Here is a 7,382-nt window from a genome sequence, read left to right on the forward strand (position 1 = left end):
TGAGGGATATTTCTTTATTTTCCTGTGTGTAAGACTCCTTTAGTATGCCTAAAAATATAAACGTGCTTGTGTCCTATTCCATTCGACCTTCTTTGATTCCAAGTTAAGAGCCACTGGATGAATTCACCTTTAACTCTATTATGTTTTTAAATCAAGTATCAGGTAACATTCCTGTGTATGTGGTATTATTTTTCTCTAATAAATCAAATCCTTCATGATACTTGCTCACCTACTATAGATGGACTGTAGTGATCTTTGTAAGTCTTTGTTTATATCATGTGTTTTCTCCCCATCCAGAGTAAAAGAAGCTGAAGAGGTGTGTAGGCAGAAAAAGGGAAAGTCACTCTATAAAATAAAACCAAGACATGACTCTGGAATTGTAAGTATTTATTCTGTTTTTGATTTGTAGCTTTCTCTGGCTTTTAAACACTCTTTTCTCAGAATATACAAATCCACCTAATAACATTTTAATCATCTTCCTCTTAAGTTTGAACAAATAGTGAGCTTCCAACTTAGAGAATCTCCTTTTCCTTCTGCCTGTAATCAGGTACCAGAGGCTAAAAGAATCTCGGTGTTCAGCATTCAAAGCCTAACCATCAAGATGGGTCCACTGAGGGGGTGCATATATGTGGGGGGCTGCTGGTGGAGTTGGGGCCATCTTTCACTCTCCTCATCATACATGGGTCACAGCACAGCTGATGTAATCCCATGAGCACCCTTGGGGCCTAGCACAGGGAGTGCAGGTGCAGCATTGTTCTTTGCTCAGACCAGGGGCTCAGGCTGCACAGGGGCTACCAGCAGCTGTCAGCCCACAGCCAAGCGTAACAAGCCAAGCTCTTCCCTCTTTGCTCGTTTCTTCCTTCAAAATAAAACACCAGGTTGTGCACCAGGAAGGGAAGGGTTTGGTGGACATGATGAGTCCTCGTGATGCTGTCTTAGGTTTTGTTGAATGTTTGAGGGATTATCACTTGGCACTACAGAGCAAGTAAATGCTATTTTAAATGAAAAGTTGGGTTAGACTTTAAAATAGCATTTTGAATTAGTCTAATATAGTGTAAATGGAAGATACTCAAATAACCAAAATTGGGCCACAATTAAATAGCTTTATTTAGAAAAAGTTAGAAATTATATCTGCATTTAAAAGATATTTTCCCTTCTGTTTCTCTGTATCAAAATCTTATTGAACAACAAGTATGATATTATGGTTTGGTTTATGTTCTGTCTTTTTGATGAAAGTAAATCTTCCAGTACATGTATAGAATGAGAAGGAATAGTTATTTACTAACCACAGTTATGCTGTTATAAGGATAGCAGAGAATTAAATCACATTAAGAATGAGATGAAAGTGTGTTAGTCCCTCAGTTGTGTTTGGCTCTTTGCAACCCCATGGACTACAGGCTGCCAAGCTCCTCTGCCCATGGAATTCCCAAGGCAAGAATACTGGAATGGGTCGCCATTCCATTCTCCAGGACATCTTCCCGACCCAGGGATTGAACCCGGGTCTCCTACATTGTGGACAGATTCTTTACCATCTGAGTCATAGAAGAGAATTAAATTACATTAACAATGAGATGAAGGTTGAATTTTCATATTTATGTGTTTGTACATAAGACTGAAAATGAGAAAGGTGAGCTGATACTTCTTCACATCGATTAGAAGCTAAATTTTTAAACCCTTTTTTCCCTCAAAAACATTAGTGACAATTCTGAGATAAATAGATTTTACTTATATCTTTTTTCATTTATGAGCTTGTGGATCTTTAACCTTTTCTCAAAGAATTTGATCCAAATGAAAATGTTATTCTAAACTCCATACATTCTTTAAAGTTATGCCTTCTAACTATTTCTCTTATCTGATGAATTTATTTCAGAAAGCAAAAAAAAGCATGAAAACCTGACCAGTGAAAAGCAAAACAAAAATGAGTAACTGCAGCCGCTTCCACAGAATTCAGCCGGCCTGAGGGCAGGAAGGAAACTCATCATTTTGATCATGTTTCTTCTTGGCCTCTTGCATAATCTTTATGTTTTCCAGACAGTTTACTGGTTGTTGAATTCTACACTGTACTCATATAAAAATGCAAAAGCAGTAGACCAGTGGAGAATGTGACATCTTTTCTTTTTGTAAAAGTTTATGGTATTTTACCAATAGACCAAAACAGTATGTATAAGAGGCAGTATCTGCATTAATTCTGAATATGTGAAACAGTAACCTCCAACTTACTGTTGTGAGAATATTCCCTGTTACAGAGAAACATTCTTTCTCCTGATGACCAGTACTCCACATCACTGCATTTAGATTTATGGTTAACATGTTATTTCTAGTGACTTGTTTGTATCAGTTTCACATCTACATATAAATTTTCTATTTTAAAATTGAGATACCATTTATATATGTCATAGATAAGGCTTTCCCAGCTCTTGGGTTGGTCTCTGTAACTATATATTTGTGAAAGAAGATTATCATTTTTTTTTTTTTACTCATCACACAATGAATAGAAAAAAAATATATCAAAAGGAAAACCCTTTCTATACATCATTTAATATAGGCTGCTACTGCTAAGTCACTTCAGTCATGTTCGACTCTGTGCAACCCCATAGATGGCAGCCCACCAGGCTCCCCCATCCCTGGGACTCTCCAGGCAAGAATGCTGGAGTGGATTGCCATTTCCCTCTCCAATGCATGAAAGTGAAAAGTGAAAGTGAAGTCGCTCAGTCCTGTCCGACCCTCAGCGACCCCATGGACTGCAGCCTTCCAGGCTCCTCCGTGCATGGGATTTTCCAGGCAAGAGTACTGGAGTGGGGTGCCATTGCCTTCTCCTTAATATAGGCAGGAATCATAATTTTAAGTTAAATGAGGGCCTTTATCAACCATGTCCTTTAGGACCTACATAAAGCCACTCTGTAGAAAAGGTCAATTAAACCAAAATTGTGCCTCTCTGTAACTTTTACCATTGCCCTTCTCAAAGAAAATGACACAGTGCTTTTAAATGATCCTCATAAAATTGCCAAACTTGACTAACTGTTGACAAAAAAAAAAAGAGAGAGAAACTTTTAGATGGATATCTACCTAGGACTTGTTCATTACACCCACCTGCCTGAGTATTGTGACTTGATTGGGGTTTTCTTTAAGTCACTCCTGAAGCATTGTGATGGCTTTGTCTAACATTAATAGATTTTAAAAAATGATATGTCTTGGGGTATGGCTATGAATAAAGGGGAGAATCTGTTGCTATTGCAAACCAATGATGGAAGCAACTTACAAAGAAAATCTGAATTGTAACTATGTTGCTATTTATGTAAAACACCGTCCTCACCTTTCAGTCTGTAGTTGATGTGCACAGACACAGTGGTGGCTCTCGGGTTGCTGTTCTGCCGTCTTCCTGTCTCCTTCAGTCCCTCCATGTGTATATGAACTTCAATGATACAATGGGGCGTTTAACAGAAATTGCTATGTGCAATACTGTATTTAGTGTTTCTATTTTAATTTTTCTAGGATGTTAATTTATATGAAAATAAAACACATAATAAAAGAGTTCTGCGCCTATTGTGTATATATAACCTAAAAGTACATGCAAAACATTTACCCTAGAGGGGAATTAAGTTAGAGCGTCTGTGTCCAAAGATTTTTGAAAGTTCTTATTTCAGGCTGAACAGTTATTAGTGAATAGTGAAAGTCGCTCAGTTGTGGAAAACTCTGTGAACACATGGACTATACAGTCCATGGAATTCTACAGGCCAGAATACTAGAGTGGGTAGCCGTTCCCTTCTCCAGGGGATTTTTCCAACCCAGGGATCGAACCCAGGTCTCCTGCATTGTAGGTGGATTCTTTACCAGCTGAGCCACCAGGGAATCCTGAATAGTTATTAGCAGCTAAGTGGAATGGTATGGACCTAACAGAAGCAGAAGATATTAAGAAGAGATGGCAAGAATACACAGAAGAACTGTACAAAAAAGATCTTCACGACCCAGATAATCACGATGGTGTGATCACTGACCTAAGCCAGACATCCTGGAATGTGAAGTCAAGTGGGCCTTAGAAAGCATCACTACGAACAAAGCTAGTGGAGGTGATGGAATTCCAGTTGAGCTATTCCAAATCCTGAAAGATGATGCTGTGAAAGTGCTGCACTCAATATGCCAGCAAATTTGGAAAACTCAGCAGTGGCCACAGGACTGGAAAAGGTCAGTTTTCATTCCAATCCCAAAGAAAGGCAATGCCAAAGAATGCTCAAACTACCGCACAATTGCACTCATCTCATACGCTAGTAAAGTAATGCTCAAAATTCTCCAAGCCAGGCTTCAGCAATATGTGAACAGTGAATTTCGTGGTGTTCAAGCTGGTTTTAGAAAAGGCAGAGGAATGAGAGATCAAATATCCAACATCCGCTGGATCATAGAAAAAGCAAGAGAGTTCCAGAAAAACATCTATTTCTGCTTTATTGACTATGCCAAAGCCTTTGACTGTGTGGATCACAATAAACTGTGGAAAATTCTTCAAGAGATGGGAATACCAGACCACCTGATCTGCCTCTTGAGAAATTTGTATGCAGGTCAGGAAGCAACAGTTAGAACTGGACATGGAACAACAGACTGGTTCCAAATAGGAAAAGGAGTATGTCAAGGCTGTATATCGTCACCCTGTTTATTTAACTTATATGCAGAGTACATCATGAGAAATGCTGGACTGGAAGAAACACAAGCTGGAATCAAGATTGCCGGGAGAAATATTAATAACCTCAGATATGCAGATGACACCACCCTTATGGCAGAAAGCTAAGAGAAACTAAAGAGCCTCTTGATGAAAGTGAAAGTGGAGAGTGAAAAAGTTGGCTTAAAGCTCAACATTCAGAAAACGAAGATCATAGCATCCGGTCCCACCACTTCATGGGAAATAGATGGGGAAACAGTGGAAACAGTGTCAGACTTTATTTTTCTGGGCTCCAAAATCACTGCAGATGGTGACTGCAGCCATGAAATTAAAAGACGCTTACTCCTTGGAAGGAAAGTTATGACCAACCTAGATAGCATATTCAGAAGCAGAGACATTACTTTGCCAACAAAGGTTCATCTAGTCAAGGCTATGGTTTTTCCTGTGGTCATGTATGGATGTGAGAGTTGGACTGTGAAGAAGGCTGAGCACCAAAGAATTGATGCTTTTGAACTGTGGTGTTGGAGAAGACTCTTGAGAGTCCCTTGGACTACAAGGAGATTCAACCAGTCCATTGTGAAGGAGATCAGCCCTGGGATTTCTTTGGAAGGAATGATGCTAAAGCTGAAACTCCAGTACTTTGGCCACCTCATGTAAAGAGTTGACTCATTGGGAAAGATTCTGATGCTGGGAGGGATTGGGGGCAGGAGAAGAAGGGGACTACAGAGGATGAGATGGCTGGATGGCATCACCGACTCGATGGACATGAGTTTGAGTGAACTCTGGGAGTTGGTGATGGACAGGGAGGCCTGGTGTGCTGCAATTCATGGGGTCGCAAAGAGTAGGACATGACTGCATGACTGATCTGATCTGATCTGAATGCCCCTACTAATCCTTGTTATCACCATATTGATGCTGCTTATGATTGCTCCATGTATTATCAGTTGTCTAGCCCATTTTGTCTCTGCCCAGGTCAACAAGCTACAAAATCCATTGCCAGTTCAACAAGGATATATAAAACTATAGCCGACCACAGAAAATATCACTCACCCTTAGATGGACACCACTATAATGACTCTGAGGCCTGAGACTAGCAAGAGGGGGAGGCCCAATGCCACTCACCATCCCAGTTCAGCAGCAAGTAGCCAGAAAGACCTCAACACCCCTATTCCCAAAGAATTGGGCCTCCCATCTCTTGAGGGGGGAATGTTAGGTAGCTAGAATAGGAAAAAGGAGTACAGAATGGTGGTGGCTAAAAGACAAGGAAGGGAAAAGCCCATGAAAATAGAACAAAGGAAGGGCTGAGGACCAGAGTGAGAACCTCAGGTAGAACAAACAGCATTCAAGGATAGCCCAATTCACATAGAGCAGGCCCAGGGGGAGGAGAAAAGCACATAAAAAGAGGAGTCAGAGGGCCAGGGGTCTCTCTCTCCTCTTCACATCTTTTGGGTTGGCATGCCTTCACGCCTCAAGGATATATTTTCCATTGTTTTGTAAATAAAACTGAGGTGTAACACGGAGCTGTAACACTGGCCCATCCAAGGGCTGTAACACTGGTCTGTCGCTTCAAAGTTTTGTTGTGACGACACAGAACTGAGGAAATCACACACTCCCCCAACATGTCCTCTGGCCCCGGCCTCTCACACGTGCTATGGTTGGCCATCTTCCACTGGCTGTGGCTTCCTGGAATGGCTCCTTAAGTTGCTGGCCTGCTCTCCTTAGTGAACATTCAAGTGCTTGAGTAAAGGGCCTGCCAACTTGGGGCCAGATCCTTTGCTTGTTGGTTGGCTTAGGGGCCGGGTGCCTTGGTAGGGCATAGAGGTGAGTCGGTTGACTTTAAGTGACTCTTCTATTGGCTCCCACTATTGCAGGGCATGATGGGCAGTCATGATTCTGGCTGGGGTGCCCTTAGTTTGTTAGAAGGCACATAAGACCAAGAGCCCTGGCTCGTGTAACCAGACACCTTAGGAGACAGATTCCCCAAAGCAGGCTTCTATATAGTGACCCTGGCATGGATGGGTCTAGAGAGGTGGGAGAGCACAGAGATTTTTGCATCTGCCCCCCACCTGTCTGGTAGCACGGTAATATCTCTGGTTGTGGGGACTGGGGAAGCCTTTTAGCAGCCTTGTTGGAATGGGGGTTGCAGGGCTGATCTGTAATTAGGCCTTTTGTATAGCCATGGCTGCTAGGCTCCTCTTAAGCTTTGGCATACTTACTGCCACAAGTCAGCTGTGAGTCTTCCTGGATCATATCTTTTTTTTTTTTTGTCTTGGAAAATTGGTTTGCAGAAAGGAAAGGAGAAAACCCTTCCATTACTCAGCTGATTTCATGAAATGTAGCAGGTGGAATGCATTTTCTGAAGATCTCTTAATTTGAAAAATATATTCTTTAACTGACAGGTAGATCATAGTCCATTTGTGGTTTACATAGTCTAGAAATATTAAAATGTGATTAAAAGAATTTTCAAATATGTGGAGTGCATTTTAGGTATTAATATTTTAAAAAGTCTTCTATGGTTAGAAATGAAAAATACCTTTGGACTTGATTTCTTAAACTCAAAGCTTTCCCTAAATTATTCAAATTCTTCTGCATTGGACTTAGGGCATTATTTTGATGTTGAATAGTACTAGATGGGAATAATCAGAGGAATCTTCATTCAGTTGCAGCACCGCCTCCTCAGGACCCTGGGGTAGTTGCAGGAGAAGAGTGGTGTACTGGCAATGACTGCTGTGGA

This window comes from Bos taurus, chromosome 28, assembly GCF_002263795.3.
Source record: "Bos taurus isolate L1 Dominette 01449 registration number 42190680 breed Hereford chromosome 28, ARS-UCD2.0, whole genome shotgun sequence".
Lineage (NCBI taxonomy): Eukaryota > Metazoa > Chordata > Mammalia > Artiodactyla > Bovidae > Bos > Bos taurus.